The following is a 22,259-nucleotide window of genomic DNA, read 5'->3' as shown; positions in this document are numbered from 1 at the left end:
CCTCACCAACTTCAGCCCGGCCCACCTCCACGCGGTTATACGCGCTTGCTTCCGGGTTCCCATCAGCAGTCCCATTGCCGGTCTCCTGCTCCCGCATCGTCGGTTTTCCAGTAAGCATACCTCTTCGGTAAGTGTCCCGTCAGCTCACACTAGGTTGACACCTCCCTCACTACCCTCTATTTTTCGCTAACTCCCTCCTCCCCCTTCCTGCTCCGTAGGAACCTCATTCCAGGTCCATTGATCCTTGGTTACCTGAGCCAAGTTGAACAACTAATCACAAGACTTAGCCCCTGGCTACGTCCCGCCGTTTTTAACTATAGTAAGTAAATTTCCTTGTGCCCCTTTTCCGCTCACCCCCACTTCCCTCACTAATGCCGTTCCCCTCCCTTCCAGCAATCGGTTCTGAATCTACCGCGGCTGCGGTGAGTTTTTCTACCCTGTATTACCTCGTTCTCTGGCCACCACGAGCACCGTAATTACAAAATACCACTTGGTATCGTAACGTGTACAGCATGCATTTGAACGCACACACCGTGGCAGATTAGTGACTGCACACCTACCTGCCTATTCTCTCTATATTTTCTCTATATCGTAACTATACTGTTTAGCTTTTAATTCATCTCACCGCGTACCTCGTTCTCTGGCAACCACGAGCACCGTAATTACACATTACTACTCGGTATCGTAAACGTGTATAGCATGCAATTTTACGCACACACCGTGGCAGATTAGTGATTGTACGCCTGCCTGCTTATTCTCTCTATATATTCTCTCTATATCGTGACTGTACGGTTATTATTTAAAATATTTAATCTTGACTACACGGTAACCATGGCTCGTGATGTCCTTTCCGCTTTACTTCTTACTTTTTACCTTTTACCTTCATTTATACCTCCTTAATTCAATTCCTTTATACTATCAATTTTCACCGAAATTCAATTGTCCTTTTCACTCAGTATCGCCTCACCTTACTACTGAAGCAATGATGTATTGCCTTACCACTTTAGTATTATTATGAGCACATGGTACAACTAGTGAATTCCCGTTCTTCTGTTGTCCATAAGTCAGTCATGTCTAATAAGTCCTCATTGTCTTAAATACCTTCTCTCTCTCCCTCCTTCTTTCTTTAAGGTTATTCAGGTTTATCGTACAGGCATTACTGTTCCTTGTCCTGATGATGATCCTTGCAATTGTCTAGTAGGATCGAAACGCCGTCGACACTTATAAATACCCGAAATGTTAAAAACATGATTTTGATACATAAGGGTGTTGCTTAAAAATGTTTGTTTTCTCAAGTATTGATGATTCCTATAAGCAAACTATGTATTTATGCCTGAACCTCTTTGTTTCTATGACCTAATGTATGTACTGGACGCAGGCTTGTGTCCCACTTTATCTACCTTCTTAAATTTTGCTTATTTTTGTACATTAGTAAAATTCATGACCTCTGTCCGGCTGGATAAGTCTCTCTCTTGATAAGTACTGATTCGGGTCCTTATTTATTACTAACCCTATTCCTCATATGACTAGGGACAATTGTTGTTTATAATCACTTAACTCCCAAGGTCCCTAGTTGACCTTTTTGGGTGCTCTTGTTGTTACTAAATATAATACGGATTACAACTGGTCAATACTGTAATATTTTGGCCTCTACATTGACAACCTATGGATGTCCAATTGTATGTAATTGTATGTATGGTTAATTGTATATACGTTGGAACTGTTGTTCTATTGCCTGTCGTCTTTAGTCTTTGGTGTTAATCATTCATTGTATTTTAAGAAATGATGTTCCCTCATGAACTGTACACTCATTTTAATGGAGCCTTGATTGTCATAATTTAACATGTTTGTCATAATTCATCACTGTAGGACAGAACTAAGAATTGTTGCTTTTATCGAACCACGAGTTCTGCCCTTAATTTTAAGTCACTATTTACTTTTGGTACTGTAGACCATAGTCAAATCATACGGCGCTTTCTGGACCTCGGATAGACACCACAGGCCTTGTTGGAACTACAAGCTTAACGCTTCGGTGAGTCTTTCCACTCTGACTCTTACCGACGCACCGTCACTACGTGTACGGTTCCCCGGTGCTTTTTATCCAGAGCGCATGCGCCCGCATTTCCTCCGGTTGAGACGCCGGTTGAGACGCCACGAGAAGCACACTCTGTACTAGAGACAGGTAAGAACGCTGGCAGGCCTTCTTGGTGTTTTAGCACACAACGCTGGCCAATTGGTACTTATATCACTCACTTTGTCCCCTAGAATGGTCAGCGCCCTGGAAATGAGAAGCTTAAGTTGAAGTCCTTTTCCTTGTGACAACACTGCAGAACGGATTGAGTCCGCGTCGCAGGTACTGTTTTTAAACCCCTCTTTCAAGTCCCTATATTCGCATTAGAGCGAGCAGGTTGCCGCTTGGCCCTTACACTGTTCAATTGTCTAATTTCAGTTCCGGTGTTTGTGAAACATAATCCGACCAGACCACACACATGGTCAGTACACTATTGCCACTAGCGATCCATGGTTGAACGACCCCTGGATTCCAGCTAGGTAAGCATACACCCGCCTTGGCAGTTGTTAATCACATCTGCGATACAACATCCTGATCACCTGTTTTGCCCCCTGTTCTAGATCCTTAAGTCCGCTGAGGAACTCGTCAGGTTGCCCACCTCCCTTGTTGTCCTGAAGAAGACCCGCATGGTCAAGGCATCAAATTATCTTTGAACCCTAAGACGGGTCGAAACGTCGACACCCCCTCATAACTGAGCCTGGTACACGTCCCCCCACCCAACGTGCAAAAATATGAAGTTAATTCTGTACATAAAATTGTGATTGTATTTATTGATACGTGACCAGGACACTTTGTACGGTGAATTGTAAACCGTGTATTTTGTTACTTACCTTATTCTTCATCGCTCTCTGGAATTTCTCTTCCTACACATTCCCTTCTTAGCACCCTTATCTTATGCACGTTCCCTCTGGAGCAACCATGCGCCGAACTTTATATAATCAAAAATTGTTATAAATAAATAAATATTGTTTAATCAAATAGTGGATGTTGTATCGCTTCATGGTGAAGTGTCAAAATTGAGCTTTTTGAGCTTGGCGAAATGTTATTTAGCTCTAAACTTAACAAAGAATTAACTGGATGACATACTGCTGATTCACTAAGTATTGAGTCAGGACCATTGTTTGTTGTATCAGTACCAGAGAAAGCTCGGTTATAAATTATTTTCTTTCGGAAAAGGGCCGGTTTCAGTAAAAGATCTCCATGACTCAGGGAAACACGGCACCATCCTGATAGTGTGATTTTCTGTGCTAGGTACACTGGTGCTTTGTAGTGTATCGCTTTGTGAGTGATACATGCCAATTTTAGTTGTATTCTTGCTTCGTAAGGTAGCCGTTGAGCGCTTTCAGATGAGGGGTGATGTGGTTGAATTTCGGGAACCAGTTATAATCTTGAGGCCGCATTTAGACAGGCTTTTAGTGGGGCTGTTGAAATCTTGGGAAGACCGCTAAAGTTGTGCAACCATCCTCGATCCTCAATTTGACTAGTGCCTGGACTGCTGTTTTAAGGTCAGAGTTATTTATGAAAGGTTTTAGTTTTCTGAGGTAGCTTAAATGGAAACGGGCGTTTTGTGCCATCGTGTTAATATGTGATAGCATGTTCAGGTTTTTGTCTAGCATAATTCCCAGGGATTTGGTTGAATCTACAATACTCGGAGTACAGTTTAGTGCCGTGATCAGTTTGGTCCACTCTAGGAGGTTTGTAGCGCTTTTCTGGGGAGAAATCAGAAGTAATTCGGTTTTATAAGGGTTAAACTTGAGGTTAGCCAATGGACGGTTCTCTTTAATTATAACATAACAAATCCTTGGGTCTATGCTAGCACGAAGGCAAACTAAGTGTCTCACAAAATCTCCACGGGGGAAATCCCTTTTAGGATGAATGCCCCCACCCACCATAGGTGGCATGCTTCATCAAATGGGTTTCTCCTCCCAATGGGAAAACCTAGTCCCACTGAGGGCTACAACTCCCTCACTGTGAGGAAGGAGCTCTGGGATTTTTTTGGGATAGTGCTACACTGTTAAGAATGCAAAAACCCATATGAGAGTTTCTGGTGTAGTGAGGACGCATCGCAAAAAGGTAAAGATGTGGATTAAAATAGTGAGATTAAAACTACCTAGTGGGGACAAAACAAAACTCTGTATTCACTTGCTCGCACTGGTATGGTTAAAAAGCAGTGCAATAAGCAGTATGGATTTAAAATGCTAAGTGTCAAAAAATGTCCAACATGTTTCAGCCTGAGCGATCTAACCAAGTATCTAGGCTTTCATCAGGACCAAAAAAGAACTAAAGCTGCTGCTAATTCAAAGTGAAAGAAAAGATGATACAAAACCAGTAATCCTATGTTTTGTTGTAGAGTATTACTGGAAATATTCAAGAGTATTGGGTAAGTAGCCACACCTCAACCTGGCAACAGCTCAGGGAAGGGGGCCTGCTCACTCGGTTGGTACCCAGTCATGGTACAGGAGCTTCTTTTTTGGTCCTGATGAAAGCCTAGATACTTGGTTAGATCGCTCAGGCTGAAACATGTCGAACGTTTTTTGCCACTTAGCAGTTTAAATCCATACTGCTTATTGCACTGCTTTTTAACTCTACCAGTGCGAGCAAGTGAATACAGAGTTTTGTTTTGCCCCCACTAGGTAGTATTAGTCTCACTATTTTAATCCACTTCTTTACCATTTTGCGCTGCGTACTCACTACACCAGAAACTCTCATATGGGATGTTAGCATCCTTAACAGTGTAGCACTATCCCCCAAAAACCCAGAGCTCCTTCCTCACAGTGAGGGAGTTGTAGCCCTCAGTGGGACTAGGTTTTCCAATTGGGAGGAGAAACCCATATGATGAAGCATGCCACCTATGGTGGGTGAGGGTATTCGTCCTAAAAGGGATTTCTCCCCTGTGGAGATTTTATGAGACACTAGTCCGTCATTTCTTTGGTTTGCCTTCATGCTAGCATAGACCCGAGGATTTTTTGTGTTATAACTGTATTTGAAAAGGGGATATTTTCCTTGCAGGTCTTTAAACTATCTCCCTTGGACCCTCTCCTCCTGTTTTTTGTGTTACGGTTCTCTTTAATGCCAGTTTCATGATATTTATCTCTTCTATCGATGTAATCTGGATGCAAAGCTGTGTGTCATCTGTGTACATGTGGAAGGAGATGTTTGCTTGTTGTAAGATTTCTGTGATTGGCTCTACGTACAGATTGAATAGAGCAGGGGAAAGTAATGAGCCCTGAGGTACACCAATAGAATTTCTGGATGATGCTGATAATGTTTAGTTGACTATGAATTTTTACGATCTGTTCTCTAAGAACAAACTAAACCACTTTAGGACTTTACCTCCTTCTAAGCCCATCATATTTTTAATGCGATCTAGTATTTTGGCATGGTTTACAGTGTCGAATGCCGATGAGAGGTTGAGCAGGATTAGGAGACAGGTTTCATTGCGGTCGAGGGCAAGTAGAGTGTCACACTCGATGTGCAGAATTGCTGTTTCAGTACAGTGGTTTGGTCTAAATCCTGATTGGAAGTCATTCAGCAGTTTGAATTCAGAGATGTGTTGGGTCAATTGTTGTTGTGCACATTTTTCCAGGACTTTGGCTAGCATGGGAATGTTTGTTACTGGTCTGAAATTGTAAAGGTCTGAGGGGTTCTCTGTTGGTTTTTTAAGATTGGAGTGACTTGCCCTGCTTTTAGGTAGTCCGGTAGTGAGCCTTGTGATACTGAAGCGTTAATGATCTTTGTTCATGAGGGGATGAACAGATGGGTTATTGTAGACCAAAAATTTACAGGTAGAGGATCGTTGAAATGATTGTTTGGTTTTATGCTCGAGAAAATCTTTGCAATATCTAAGTCAATGAAAGGCTTGAATTCTGGCCATAAAGCATTATTTGTAAGCATTTCCACAGCTGGTTGATATTGAGGCTTAGCCTGGGTGTTATTGCTCAAAGGCATTCAGCTGTTTTTTCGAGCTCCCCCTCCATCGATTTGGCTTTGGCTGTAAAGAAGGAGGAGAAATCTTCCTTGCTTATGTTCGATTTTGTAGCTGTAGGTGCAGATTTGGACGTTTTGTTGGATTGATCTTTTAGCAGTTCGAATAGTTTCCTCTGTCTGTATTTTGCATTATCCAGTTCTTTTCTAAAGAAGTCTTTTTTGGAATTTACAATGCTTTTATTGTAGGCCTTTCTTGCCTGTCTTAGTTTGATTAAATGGGGTGAGGAAGGGTGTTGTCGCCATTTCCGCTCTGTGAATATGAATGATCGTCTTTCTTCATTAAGGGAACCGATAAACCAGGGAGTTTTATCTTTGTCAGGGACCCTATTGAGTTTTAAAGGGGCTATGTCCTCAATTATGCTTGTCATTGTATTGTTGTAATAATCCGTGAGGTCACTGACGTCTACCATGTTATTAGGAGATTGCAATTCTTTCTCACTGTGTGCTGCGAGATTTTCCATATTGAGCCCTCTAGTGTCACAAATCCATTTTCTGGGTTTTATTGATTGTGAGGAGGTTTTCGTTTTTATGTGGGGTATTTGGAAGGTAATGACGTGATGATCAGACCAGTCACAAAGGATGATCTCAATTTTATCTAGAGCTTTTTCTTTAGAGATAATCCAGTCTAAGGTTGAGCTTTTACAATGGGTTGGTAGATGGCATTCTTGAACAAGCGATTGATCTTCAGAGAAGGCTTTGAGTAGATTGATCTGATTAGCAGTATGATCCTCCCAGTGAAGATTGAAGACTCCTAGGAAAATATCATTGGAATGGGAAATAGAGTTTGCTGTGATGATTTCTATCAGCTGGTCTATGAACACGGTATTTTTGCCTGGGGGTGGTAAAATGTGTGAAATTTGCTAATGTGATTGTCTAAGGATCTTAAGGACATACCGAGATATTCACATGACTCTAGGGCAGAGGTCTTCAAACTTTTGGATGCCGAGACCCCCCTGTCAACATTTTGAGGCGTAAGGACCCCCTCCTGACAAAAATGTCTAAACCTGTTGACTAAATTGCGTGGGATGAAAATGTAAATGAGGTTATGTGATGCCGCGTATTTTGGGATAGCATTGCTTCATTATTTTGATATTTGTTACACACAGTAACGCTGAGGAAAGATTTCACCCAATCAGTACCCATTTATAACCAAAATACAGCAATTATCATCAGAAAGATTTCAAGTCAACCTTTGTGAAGGGCCTTCCACTCTGCAGCAATACGTGCTGTCACATTAGAAGCTCACCTGGCCCTGACCGGAAGAAGCAGGGGTCCCTTAAAATCCTGGCGGTTTTGTGTAGAGTTAAGCCGTTTACCCATGCAGCTTTCCTCTCACCCCCTCCCTTCCATCCCTCTCTCCTCTCCTAACCCCGGATCCCTCTCTCACTTTGCAGGTCATTTTCTTTCACCCCTTTTTACTACTTCTGAACTCTCCCCATTCAACCTCTCACTTCACCTTTAATCACCTCTTGCCATTCTGTCCTTTCACTGCCCTCATCTCTAACAGTCTCTCACATTTATCTCATGGCCTCTCTGGCCCTGTCACCTCCCGTGCCCCCTCAGCACTTCTCATTCACCTCGTCTCTTCATTCAAATTTTTGTCTATTTGTATCTTACACCTCTCCATTCCCCCCATTCCTCTTTCACATCTCCCCTTTGTTCTAACAGAAGCCCTCACCTTTGGATCACACTCACTTCTTGCGTGTCCACACTTCTCTTCGGCAATTCACATTTCTCCTCATCCCTGACCTCTTCAATCAAATTCTCTCACTCCCTTGCTGTCCTCTCTCATTTTGGGTGCGGATGCAAGTTCAGAATGGGATGAATGAATGTATGATTACTGATGGGCTTGTTTGAGTGAGTTGCATATTGAGTAGTGCGGGGGACAGGTGAGTGAAGTGTCACATGAGTGCAGGATGAGTAGTGTACTCGTGTGACTGCAGGTTGAGGTATAGTGTGAGCAGGACAAGTGCATTTTGAGTCCAGAGTGATCACTGTGAGTGCAAGTTGAGAGGGTGAATGGTGCAAGTGCATGGTGATCAGTGTGAGTGCATTGTGATCACTGTGAGTGCAAGGTGAGCGTGACAATAAAGGGCGAGAATGAGGAATGAGTTGTCTGAATGCAGGGTGCATTCCCAGACCCATGAAGTAACTCAGCATGTTATTGACGGGGCGTAGACTTTAAGATCTAAGTTAAACTATTGCGGCATTAATCGGGGATCGAGGGTGAAGGAAATAAATAATGTGCTGATCCTGCAACAAACTTCCAGTCCTATGGTTAGGGTTACCAGCAGATTATTTTGATGGCTCAGTCGGTACAAAAAAAAGCAGTCACCTAAAGCGGTATTTTCAGCGCTTATCTGTGCATACTTCCCTGGGCCGGCTTTAGTGCTGGTGGTGCCCTGTGCGACAATGTTTGTTGGTGCCCCCCCAATAACCACCCCACCACGGATTCTCTCACTAGCACCCTTTAATAGTGACCAAGTCTCCATAACCCCACACTCTCAGATGCATTGAATTAGTTATATAGTGCCACTCATACCAGTGTAGGGTGTCCGAGCACTTTGCATCACACACACATTACACAGAGACAATCAATCATAAGTGTGTAAATCAGTGTATAGGAAATGTTACATAAGCCAAAGGACTAAAAGTATAGGAGTCACATGTCATCCATACTGGTAGGCAGTATAGTTCAAGAGTGCTTGGTGTGGAGAAGCACAAACTCAGAGTCGAAAAAGAAACAGCATAGTTTGGGAGTTTCCTTTAATAATAAGAATTGATTGCTAGCCAAATTAACCCTTTTTGCAACATTAATCAATGGTCTAATAATGTACTCTTTGTAGTGTGCATGCTGTTCTAGGATGAAAGTTAATAGCTCACTATCCTATATTAGGACTTTAAGTTATAAATTGCAAGTAACAAAATGATGCCTCTTTTGAAAGCAGTAACCTGCTGATCTCTTCACATCATACGCACTCTGTAATCTACTTGGTACACGTTCTTTGCAGCAGGCATATTAACCCTCTGCACTAACTTCACCTAAGTCAAAACCTCAACTATACAAAATTCTGATCTCTCTCCAGGAAGATAATTAATCACAGGAGTTATCTTGACATTTATGTGAGGCCTGGTAATTGCCAGGGAAAGAAACGCTGCAGCAGGTGCTTCAAAAGCACAATAAACTTTCACACACGGCGCCCCCAGGAAGCCAACTTTGTATTCCTTTCCATGAAATGCATTCTCACACTACGGCAGTGAATGTAAAATCCAAATGTAAAGAATAGGCACAGTGGGGACCCAGGGGGTACTGGAACCAGCAAAAAAACCTAAGCCTCTGTAACCAGTTTACAAAGGCATGTTAAATGGTCTTTAAAGACCTGTGAAAAAACACGGGGGTGCCGGAGATAGGAGTCCAGACACTGCCCAGCTGAGCCCCTGCAGCTCAAGTTTCACTGCAGCAGCCGGGCTGAGACACAGGACGGGGAAGTGTGGGGGGGGGGGGGCTGAAGCCCTTGGGCCGGGCAGAAGTGTGACTGGGAAGGCGCGACCCCCTTTGCATCACTCCACGGCCCCCCTGGGGGTCGCGCCCCACAGTTTGAAGACCCCTGCTCTAGGGGGTCTGACTGAACTTTCGTAATGGCAGTGTCAGATCTATGTATACAGGCGATGCCTCCGCCCTTTTTGTTTGGCCTGTCTAGTCTCACAATGCAGTAGTTTGGGGGGACTAAAAGATCGAGGCATGGGGAGGAAGAATTAGATAGCCATGATTCTGTCAGGATAGTTACGTCGATTTGCTGGCTTAAGATGAGGTTGGCTATGTCTGCGGCATGTTTCTTTGCTGACCGACAGTTGAGTAGTAGATACAAAATGGATTTCTGTGGTTTGATCGTTAACGAATCTTGCTTTTCGGGAATTAGTATCACATTTTTTAGGTTGTTGAAGTTTGGCATTCTATTGCTCGTCTTTGCAATTCTGCTTGCGTTAATTGGGACTGACTGAATGATATGTTCATCTAACTTAATGGGATGATTGGGGGATGGTTCATATGATAGCAAAAGGGTTTGTATCTCATTGTATGTCAGATATCTAAGTTGATTGTGAGGACGTTATAGTCTGTTTGTTGCTACCATTGGATAGACTTTAGTTTATTATGGGATTCGTGAGCGGATTTCTGTAGGAGCACCAAATTTGATAGACGTTTTTTTGATAAGAGTAGTAAGTTCTTCATATCTCTGATAGTGAATTGCATGGCTTTGTAAGTCTTGCTCAATTGAGAGCTGAGATTGTCAGGCTCCACACTGGGGTGAGGGGAGCTGAGATTTTCAAACTCCATACCAGGTTGAGGAATGATAGGAGGTTGTACGTGACCTTCAGCAAATAAAAGATGGAACTCTCAACCACAACAAGGACCTTCTTTTTTAGGGAGAGGCCAACAAAGGTCACGTGGAAGGACAAGATACAACAACCAACCTTGGGAAATGACCACGCGCAGACAGCACTACAAAAGTTAAAACCTTCCCCCATTTTTAACTTGTCTACACGTATATTAACCAGAGAGGAGGAAAGTATCCTGGAAAAAGGCTTGACATTTGTCCCTTCAAGATCTACAGATTTCATTAAAATGAAAACAGAAGCAATTGAATTCTGTAGAAAGATCAGATTAAAAATGTTTTTCGCCGATACAGAGTACACCTCTCTCAATGAAGTGACAGGTTTGAAGAAAAAATCAATCTTTTGCCCTCCAAACAGTAAGATCCCTAAGGAGATGATAACGTTTGAACAGAGTATGCTATCGGCAATTTCAAATATGGAAAGGAAATCTAAATACATTAAACACAACATTTCAAAAGCACAACGGGAAGCCTTAGTTACATTAAAAAACGACGCTTCTGTAACCATTAGGCAAGCAGATAAGGGGGGCTCGATTGTGGTTTGGGGAACCACAGACTATACAGCAGAAGCTCTGAAACAACTAAATGACCCAGTCTGCTACAAGCGCATTGCCAAGGACCCCACTACTGAACTCCAAGGACATCTTTTTGATATACTTGATAAAGGTTATGCCCAGGGATTCCTGGGCCCTAAAGAGTATAACTATCTTTCGAACAAACATCCAGTGTTCTATATCCTACCAAAAGTTCATAAGAATGAGACCTCACCGCCAGGCAGGCCGATAGTCTCGGGCTGTGATTCTCTTAATGAACCCATCTCCAAGTATGTCGATCATTTTTTTAAACCTTTTATGGTCGAGGTGCAGTCTTACTTGCAAGACACCACGGACTTCATAAATAAATTACAGGAAGTCAGTTTCATAGCAGACAAAGACCTTTTGGTCACACTCGACGTGTGCTCATTATATACTCAAATTCCGCAGGATGATGCCCAAGCTGTTCTTGCATATTTCTTGGATAAAAGACCTAGACCATTTAGGGTACCTACTGAATTCATAGTAGAGTTGGCAAGTTTTGCCCTCAAAAAGAATTTCTTTTCATTTGGCAGCGAATTCTTTTACCAGACCAAAGGCGTTGCTATGGGCTGTCCCTTTGCACCTGAATTGGCAGTGTTGTACATGTCGATTTACGAACAAAAATTCATCTATAATGACAACCCATTCAAACATTGGATAACATCCTGGTTACGGTTTATAGACGATGTCTTTATGACATGGTCCGGCGATTCCATCCAGCTGACGCAGTTTTTTGAGTGGCTCAATCAAAGATCCCCGGACATCAAATTCAGCATTCATTCTTCCAAATTGAAGATACCGTTCCTTGATGTCGAAGTGTTTCCTGCTGAGGGAAGCCTAGTAACCTCCTTGTACACCAAGCCGACGGACAGGAATAATGCCTTGTTATTTTCAAGTAACCACCCGAGAAGTCTTAAAGAAAATCTCCCGTACGGTCAATTCCTCAGAATAAGAAGGAATTGTTTCTTCAAAGAGGATTACAATGTGCATGCCAATAATGTCATTGAAAAACTTAGAGATAGGGGTTACCCCAAAAAATTGGTAAAGTCTGCAATGAAGAGAGCTTGGTGGACTCCGAGGGAAACATTACTAATGAAGAAAGAAAAATTGCCAATGACACGCCAAGTTTTCGTCACCACCTTCTGCCCAAACTCCAACCAACTAAAAAAAGCGATCTATCAAAATTGGCACCTCATTCAAAATCTGGATCCATCGTTAGAAAATTCCCCTATGTTCGCTTTTAACAGAGAAAGAAATGTGGCCAACCACATAGTCAGGGCATCACAAAAAAACGCAATCAAACCATCACTAAGAGAAATGATGGGGTTGTCACCCATAAAAGGTCATCATAAATGCGGGACATGTTCATGCTGCGATCAAACGGATGAGGGGTCATTGTTCTCTCACAAAGGGATTTTTTGGAAACATGAGACCTTTTCGAATTGTAAAACTAGATATGTAATTTATGGAATCAAGTGCCCTTGTCCTTCTCTGTACATTGGAAAAACCAACCAAGAGATTAGACATAGAATAACGCAACATAAGTCCCGGATTAGAAAAAAAGTTGAAACTGCACCCCTGGTGAACCACTGGTTGAGAATGTCGCATGGAGAACAAGATCTCCGCTGGACAGTAATCTCCAAAATAGAGCGCGATCCAAGAGGTGGAGATATGGAACTCAGGCTCGCTCAACGCGAAGCAATGCTAATTGTCAAGTTCGACACGGCAATCTCGGGGTTAAATCAATCAATCAATCAATCAGTGACACTTATAAAGCGCGCTACATACCCGTAGGGTCTCAAGGCGCTGGGGGGGGGGAGCCGCTACTGCTCGAACAGCCAGGTCTTCAGCTTCTTCCTGAAGGAGAGGTGGTCTTGGGTCAGGCGCAGGTCGGTCGGGAGGGAGTTCCAGGTCTTGGCGGCCAGGTAGGAGAAGGACCTTCCTCCTGTAGTCGCTCTTCGGATGCGGGGGACGGCGGCGAGGGCGTGGTTGGCTGATCGGAGGTGGCGTTTGGGAGCGTAGAAGTTGATCCGGCTGTTGAGGTAGCTCGGGCCTTGGTCGTGTAGGGCTTTGTGTGCGTGGGTGAGGAGGCGGAAGGTGATTCTTTTGTTGACGGGGAGCCAGTGAAGGTCTCTCAGATGTCCGGAGATGTGGCTGGTTCGTGGGATGTCGAGGATGAGTCTGGCTGAGGCGTTCTGGATCCGCTGGAGTCTCTTCTGGAGTTTGGCGGTGGTACCGGCGTAGAGGGCGTTGCCGTAGTCCAGTCGGCTGGTGACGAGGGCCTGGGTGACGGTCTTCCTAGTCTCGGTGGGGATCCACCAGAAGATCTTCCGTAGCATGCGTAGGATGTTGAAGCATGCCGAGGAGACGTTGTTGACTTGCCTGGTCATGGAGAGGGAGGAGTCCAGGATGAAGCCCAGGTTGCGTGCATGGTCTGTCGGTTTGGGTGCGGTGCCCAGGGCGGGAGGCCACCAGGAGTCGTCCCAGGCGGAGGGAGAGGAGCCCAGGATGAGGACCTCCGTCTTGTCCGAGTTCAGTTTCAGGCGGCTGGTCGTCATCCACTCGGCTACCTCTTTCATCCCTTCGTGCAGGTTGGCTCTGGCGGCGGCGGGGTCGTTGGTCAGGGAGAGGATCAGCTGGGTGTCGTCGGCGTAGGAGATTATGCTGAGGTTGTGTTTGCGTACGATGGCCGCGAGGGGGCTCATGTAGACGTTGAAGAGGGTGGGGCTCAGAGATGATCCTTGGGGGACGCCGCAGATGACTTCGGTGGCCTCTGACTTGTACGGTGGTAGGCGGACTCTCTGTGTTCTCCCGTCCAGGAAGGAGATGATCCATTCCAGCGCCTTGTCCTGGATTCCGACGTTGCTGAGGCGCCGTACTAGGGTGCGGTGGCAGACCGTGTCGAATGCCGCGGAGAGGTCCAGGAGGATGAGGGCCGCTGTTTCTCCGTTGTCCATCAGGGCTCGGATGTCATCGGTGGCGGCGATGAGGGCGGTCTCGGTGCTGTGGTTGGCTCGGAAGCCGGACTGTGAGGGGTCGAGGGATCCGTTCGTCTCGAGGAAAGCGGCCATCTGCTTGTTGACGGTCTTCTCGATGACTTTGGCTGGAAACGGGAGGAGCGAGATGGGGCGGTAATTCTTGAGGTCGGTGGGGTCCGCTGTTGGTTTCTTGAGTAGAGCGCTGAGTTCGGCGTGTTTCCAGCTCTCGGGGAAGATGGTGGTGTCGAAGGATGTGTTGATGATGTCACGCAGGTGGGGTGCGATGACAGCGTCGGCCTTGTTGAAGACGTGGTGAGGGCAGGGGTCGGTCGGTGATCCGGAGTGGATGGAGTTCATCGTGCGGATGGTGTCTTCGGTGCTGATCGGGGTCCAGGCGTGGAGGGTGGTGGTGGGGGGTGGTTGTTCGGTCATGGTGTGCGTTGGTTGGTTGTTGAAGCTGTTGTGTATGTCCGCGATCTTGTTGTGGAAGTATGAAGCCAGGGAGTTGCAGAGGTCTTGCGATGGGGTGATGTCGTTGTTTCCTGCGCTGGGGTTGGAAAGCTCTTTGACGATGTTGAAGAGTTCCTTGCAGTTGTGTGCGTTGTTGTCCAACCGGTCCTTGAATGCTGTTTTCTTGGCGGCGCGGATCAGCTGGTGGTGTTTCCGGGTGGCAAGTTTGAAGGAGGTCCTGTTGTCCGGTGTCGGTTCCCTTCTCCAGACTTTCTCGAGGGCTCGGCAGTTCTTCTTGGAGCTCTTGAGTTCGTCGGTGAACCATGGGGCTTTCTTGCTGCCGGGTCTGCTGGGCGGGGTCCTCAGTGGGGCGAGTTCGTCCGCGCAGTTGCTGATCCACTTCGTGAGGTTGTCGGCGGCCTGGCTGGGGTTCGCTGAGCTGGCAGGAGGGTGCTGGCTCAGGGAGGTGGCGAGCTGGTCTGCTGTGATCTTGTTCCAGCTTCTGCGGGCGGCCTGTTGCTGGTGGTGGTGGGTCGTTGTTTTCTTGAAGGTGAAGTGGACGCAGCTGTGGTCCGTCCATTGAAGCTCTGTGGCGTGGCTGAAGTCGATGTCCTTGCTGGATGAGAAGACAGCGTCGAGTGTGTGTCCGGCGAGGTGGGTGGGGGTGGACACCAGTTGCTTGAGTCCCAGGTTGGCGAGGTTGTCGAGCAGGGTGCTGGTGTTGCGGTCGTTGTTGTTCTCCAGATGGAAGTTGAGGTCTCCCAGGAGGATGTAGTCAGCGGAGGGGAGGGCATGCGGGCTGACGAAGTCGGCGATGTCCTCGCTGAATTGTGTGCGTGGTCCAGGGGGTCGGTAGATCAGGGTGCCTCTGAGGGTGGTGTTCGGGTTGGTGTGGATCTGGAAATGCAGGTGTTCGGCGGTGGTCAGGGAGTTGTCGGTGCTGGTCGTGAGACGGATGGTGCTCCTGTGGATGATGGCGATGCCTCCTCCCATCTGGTTGGCGTTTCGGTCCCTCCGGACGATCTTGTAGCCCTCTGGGATGGCGATGGCGATGTCGGGAGCTGAGGAGGCGTTCATCCAGGTCTCCGTGAGGAAGGCAACGTCTGGAGCTGTGGTGTCGAGGAGGTTCCAGAGTTCGATGGCATGTCTGTGGACGGAGCGTGTGTTGATCAGGATGCACTTGAGGTGGGTGCTGCTGGTGTTCGGCTTGGTGGGTGCTGGTGCGAGGCAGGTCCGGATGCAGGTGAACTTGCAGGCGTGGCAGCTGAAGGGTCCGTGGGTACGTCGTGGAGAGGCTTGATGGCATTCTGGGAGTCGGCCGGTGTTGAGAGCGGTGAGGGTGGCGGCGGAGTACGTCAGGCGGGTCGGTCGGGGTCTTCGAGGTCCAGGGGTCCTGGCACTGGGCGCGGTCCAGGTGCGGACGGGCGTAGACGGGCTTACCTTTGGCGCGCCTTCGGCGCACAATCGGCGCGCCCGCTGCGCGTGACCGCTGCGCGTTCGCACGGTCGCCATTTGTCTCTGTGACACTAAGAGACTACAACTCCCAGCATTCTAGCTACATTTCGGTCTAAGTATCCAGTGCCAAACAAAAAAAATGCTTAACTCAGCCATCAATTTGGGAACTTACTAACCTCAGCAACGGACCTTTTTAGTGACCCAGGGAATGTCTCAACCAGTGCGGTTTTTTCCCCGCACATTTTTCAAGCTTTTTAAGCTCTTAAGCCAGTATGTAAAAAAGGGAACACATTTCCCAGAATTCCAGCAGCAGATCGAAACGGCGATTTAACGCCAAACAGGAAGAGTGCATCCTGAAGCTTCCTTTTTCCAACGGACTTCTAAGATGCCGGTCTACAGCCACGAATTAGGTAACTGCTTTTCCCCCTACCGTTGCTCGGTGTTTTCCCTCATAGAGTCTGACCAAGCGAAGCATTTTACTATCTTGACTAATGCGGACTCCCATCTCATTCCAGTTTCGCCGCTTGTGACTCGTGACAGAAGATGCTGCACGCCCATCTGGCACACTGTGTGTGATTAATTACCCAACTTTGGATCCAGGTATGCTCTACCTCTAGTCCATATATGGACTGCATTATTTTGTAAAACACACCTTGCACCTTTTTTGATAAAATCGTTCCTGTCCTTTCTGATTCTGACACTAATTTATAATTAATTCTCCTTCGTCTTAGCGCGGGCTGGACCGCACCCTGTGGATTCCACCGCGAAGGATTGATTCCACCCTTTTCTCATCTATTCCTTCTCCTGGGTCTCATTGAACAGCTAGGTAATGTCTGTCATCGGGCACTTGCTGATTTTCATTTGTCTTTAACTTCAAGCTGATCAACTTTTGCCATAAGCACTTTTTATTAATATAAGACTTTCGATGTTGCTTTCTTCCTTTCAGTGCATTCTTCTTTTGAAATTCTGAAAGGGCACTTGCCAAATACTTCTCTTTTGGGTAAGTCCAGTCATAGAGACCAGACGTTTGGGGTTACTTGCACTCTCATTCTCTAGATATTCATTTACTCTTGCCTTTCTTCTCTTTTCAGTGCTATGGTCCTGATGAGAACCCCATCCTAAAATCAACGGGGTTCGAAATGCGTAGACCTTCTTTTTTGTGTTCTCCAGTCATGTGTACTTCGAGTCCGCTTTTGGTGTTTTGATTCTTTGCAGTTTCAAAATGATGATAAATTTAACAAATTGAATACACTTTTGAGTACACCTTAGTTAGCGGGACTTACTCTAAAGTTGATGTGGACGGAGACACCTTTGGTGTTTTCCACTAGAACCAAAGGTTTATCAAATCCAACTGTTTGTGTGAGTGGTGTGTGTGAATGAGGAGTGGTGTAAGATTGTTTGTCAGATTTGTACCTCTGCCATTAGGGCAGTAGAGTCCCAGTGTTCATATTCTTCTTTTTTTGTCTTCGTTTTGAATGTACTAATTGTTGCCCTTGAAACATTTTTCTCCTTTTTCTCATGTGTATATTAGTTTGCATTATGTTTGTGTGTCCAGATTAGATTCTTGTGATAAATTAATCCATTTTGTAAAAAAACAGATCATTTGTGAATAAAACACTATTAATTAGTACGTACGTAGTTGTTTCTCTTTTCTTCTACGGTTAAAGAGCTTAATCATCTGTCAGCATTGGCACTCTTATTAGTTCCACTTGGGGGAAGAACAAAGACACTAGGTGGTATAAATATTAGGGCTGTGACCCCATGTCTGTTGAACTCACTGAACTGAGCTTGCTTGGATCTGGAGGGCACTCTGCCAGGAGGAACCGCCGTTGGACCCAGCTGCTGCCTGAAGGGGGTTGAAAGGGCTGCCCTCTGCTGGGAGGCCCTACGTGCTGACCTGTCTGTGCCCAGCTCTGCCCTTGTGGATTCCTGCTGAAGAACGCTGCCTGCTCCCTGGTTGTGCCTTGAAGGCTGAGTGCTGCATTTTCTTCTTCTTGTCCTGTTGCCCTGGGCTTGTGGTGCTATAGGATTCCTGTGCCCTGGGTGCTTGGGCCCCTGGTGTGGGCTCGTGCCTCAGTGAAGCGTGTGGGGTGCTTCCGCTACACTGCACCCCTACGCGCTGTGTCTGCCCACCAGGAGAATGTGTGGGCACCTTTAATTTCACTAACCAGAGCCTGAAGAGTGGGCTCCCACCTTGCTCATGATGGGTGCCGTCGTGCCATGAAGGAGGAATCCCGTGTGTGGCTGGACGTCAGGCAAAGTCGAAAGCCTGTTCTGGGCAGGGCTCCCACGAAGGAGGAATGGGGGCAAGCTGATGGAGACTTCACTCCATATGAGGACAGCCCTCCAGGGGCCGGAAGCCTGCAGGAGACGCCTGATTGTAGGCAGGGTTCCTGTGCCTAAGAGGAGAGCTTTTGCCTGTTGTGGGTGGGGCCAGTGGCAAGATTGTGCCAGAGCCTCATGGGCTTCATTCTGCAGCTTCCCCCACCTGTTAGAGGGAGAGGCGGGCCACCCGTAGCAGAGAAGACAAGGGCTGCTGCCTCAAACACAGCACACCTGCCCTGTGTACCAGGCAATGCAGCACAGAGGGCGTTCTTCCTATCTGAGAGGTATTCAGGCACAGTTGCCCGTAGGGGTGTGGGCAGTTTGCCGTTGCGGGCAGGTCAGCGAGGCAACCCTCGGAGGGCCCGTGCCTATGCCCCCCCCCGTAGTTACCGAGCCACATTACAATCAGTGTATTAAATAGTAAAAGATAATCCATGCTAATAAATATTAATTTGTATTACTATTAAAATAATTAATAATAATAAATAAATAAATGATATTAGTTTAGCTATTAAAACAAAACAAATAAAGTAAAACACATAATAAATATAAAACTCATTTTCATCATCATCATATTTCTTCGTTCAGCTGAATATTAGCCAATAAAGCCCATCAAATGTAAAACACAGCTAAAATTCCATAACAATTATACAATCATACAAATAATACATTTACTTCCTGATTATATCTCAATGCAAAGAGGGAAAGTACAAATAGAAGACCATGAAGTCCAAGTAAGAATTTAAGGCGTTCAAACTGATGTCCAAAACCTCTTCATTTGTGGCCATAGCACAGCAAATGAAGTTTACGACTGCTGTAAAAGTACTAACAGTACTAAATTGTTGCAAAAAAATATTAACTCAAACTTATGTTGTCTTATATTAGCAGAGCACAGTATTGGAACCAAAGTCTCTCTTAGATGGCAGGAGTATGACCACAGAAAAGCTTAAATGCATAGTGCTGTGGTTGGAAACATTATAGCATGTGCAGGTTGGGGACCATAAACCTGTTGTGGAAATGTGACTAAGAAGTGAATATTATTAAAACACAATCACGTAAGATAAAATCTATGTTCAATTTTTTAAACATTTTGTGAGTAAAACTCAAATAGGTAATTTATAAAAATGTAGAATTACACTGAATCAGTTAAATAATTTACATAATTATCAATCAGTATTTTAGTTAAACTAAAAAAACATGATAAATAAATAATTCATATTTTCAATAACTTCTGCCTAATACCACTAGACCAATCATACTAGGATCTGCAGTCTGAGACATTATGAGAGGGAGAATTTTACGAGAAAGAGCTAAGGTTTATGCACAAAGTATGGAACTATAATCCTTCAAGCTTAAATAAACCTACAGCCAATACATAGGATATACCAACTCAGCTGCGGCAGATTTTCCCTTCCCACCCCAGACGTCTCTGGGTATGTGTGTGTAGGGGTCTCTGAGAAAGCACGACCGAACTACTTCAGATTTGAAAGTTAAATAGGAACCAAACCAATGTTGGAGGTGCTATGTTGTGTAGCTCCTAGTAATGCATAGGATCTGTGCATTTAGACAACATAAAATAAGAGTTTGGTGTCCAGACTGATTCCAGGCACCCCCAAAGGATATGTTGGCCTTTAGACCAGCCAGCTCACAGTGCCACTATAAGCCCCTAAACCTTACCAAGGAGCGAATAGTTTCTGGCAACAGTCGAACATGGCAACCCTTGATCCTTTAGGTATCATCAAAACAGTATAGTACTTTTTTTATCAGTCACTCGTGCTCATTTCTTCTCAGAGATATACATAGAATAAACGATGGGGATGTTTGTCAATAAACATTTATTGAATCAGCGTCACTCTAGTATAAAATACATGGACTGCGACAACCATTAGACAGAAACAGATATATATGACTGAAGGCACCAACAGAGTAAATCATAGGTAGAATTCGACCATGGCGCTAAAACAGTGAATTTATGCAGGCATATAGATACATGGCAATAATCAAGCACACTCTTAAGATGCGAACCCTAGCTAAGTGTACCTAAGTGCAACTATCATGTCTGTAGGTGTGAAGCCAGGAATCCCCCTAGGATAGAGCCAACCCCATTACTTGAAGGGAAAGAACGAAAGACCCCGTCTTGGTCTCCAATTGGACACCGCGCAAGGGATGTCAGACCACTGCGTGCTTGTGGTTCTGCGTGTAGGGACTCCAGCGTCTCGTGTCAGCATGGAAGTTTTTCCTCTGGTTTGCACAGCAAAGATATGGTGCTTATATACCCAAAAGGTACCCTTAGGGGGGTCTACCTGAAACGGTACTGTGGGCCTGTCATTCAAGGAAGACGATAGCAGTGACTTTTGTACAGAGTTAGTATTAAGGGTGGGCGTCAAATTTCGTTCCGCTCGCAGAATTTGTGATATTTTGACATTTTCGCGTTCCGCAAAGAGCGCGAAAATGGCAAAATTTCCACTATTTGTCACGTTGTGAAGATTTTTTTCATGTTCGCGCTTTGAAAATGCGTTCTCGCGCTCGCGATCGGCTTACCGGGATCCCCACATTTGCCGACGAGTTTTCCAATCCGTTTGCGTGCTCCACGAGATGTTGATAGCCGGTCGCGCTATCCCGGGAGAGATCGCGATCGCGATCACGTCATTCGCCACACCATCAGACACCGCGAGAGTCTGAGATCGCGAACATGTCATTTTCCACCGCAAGGGAGAGTCTGAGGTCGCAAACACGTCAATCTCCACCGCGACAGAGAGCATGAGATCACGAACACGTCATTTTGGACGCACCATCGACAACCGGCAGAAGTGTGGTGAAGCTCGCGATCGCGAAAACGCCAAATTTTCATTTTGAAGAAGAATATTAATTCTAGCTGCATAAAACCTTCTGTAAATGATGATTTGGATGATAAAAACTCCTCAGCTTGGCTGTCCTTTTTTGTGCAAGGAGTCCTTTTTTTTAAAAAAATAACTTTTTGGGGGGAGGGAGGAAGTGCCAAAGACTCTCCAACTTCCTGTTTCTGTACAGCAGGCTCCTCCCAGTGCTTTGTCCATCTCCTGTTCATTCTGCCTTTGGCTTTGAGCTGGAAGGACCACTCTTTGTGTCTGCTGCATCATTATCACAAGAGCAGCCACAACAGCCCACAATAGTAGTTGTTCCTCCTGAAGTAGGGTCATTTCAGGAAATCGAGCTTCCTACAGACAAAGAGGGGCAAGCCACTGTTTCAGAAGATCCATTGTCTTCCAGACCCCCAGCAAGGAAAAGGAGGGTTAGTCCATCATCTTCTTCAAGCCCCGCTTCTGATGATCTTGATGCCATTTGGAAGCCACCAGCTCAGTCTGAGAGTGATGCACACCACAAGACAAGGCTAGTGAAAAGGAAGGTTCCAGAAAGCCTTGAAGTTATGGAGGTAGATGTACAAGAGGGGGATTATGATGATGACGAGCCAGTCATAACGGACATCTCTCCCGGCCCAAAGGATATGGAGACCAACATTATTACCCTATCCATAATGGATGCAAGGGATGTAGCACGGATACCACCAACACAGGTAACACCACCATGACCTCCAGCTTCCATATTTTCATTTGCAAAAGAAATGCAGGGACCTACATTCAGCTCAACCACCACCTCAGTAGGTAGTGGTAGAAGTCACAGTGTAGCTGTACAGAGTCACATTCCAAGCACACCCTCCAGTTAATCTGGTATTGAAAGTGGCACATCCAGCAGCACCAGAAAGTTCTCCTCCCCAGTTTGGGACTTCTTTTCGGTTAGCATTAAGGAGGAGAACATTGCTATATGCTCAATTTGTCGACATGCTGTTAGGCAGGGTAAGCTTGGTACAAACTATGGTACCGGAGGCCAAACAAGTCATCTCAAAATACATCACACTATCGTGTGGGAGGCTCACCTACTTCGCTTAGAACAAAGTAAAACTCAACCCATTGTTGTTGGGCATGAAGAATCAGGGGACGATATTATCGAGGTGGAAGGTGAACAAGAGGGAGACATTTCTAGCCCT

The sequence above is a fragment of the Triturus cristatus genome, chromosome 3_1 (genome assembly GCF_964204655.1).
Source record: "Triturus cristatus chromosome 3_1, aTriCri1.1, whole genome shotgun sequence".
NCBI lineage: Eukaryota > Metazoa > Chordata > Amphibia > Caudata > Salamandridae > Triturus > Triturus cristatus.
This window is presented reverse-complemented; position numbering follows the sequence as displayed.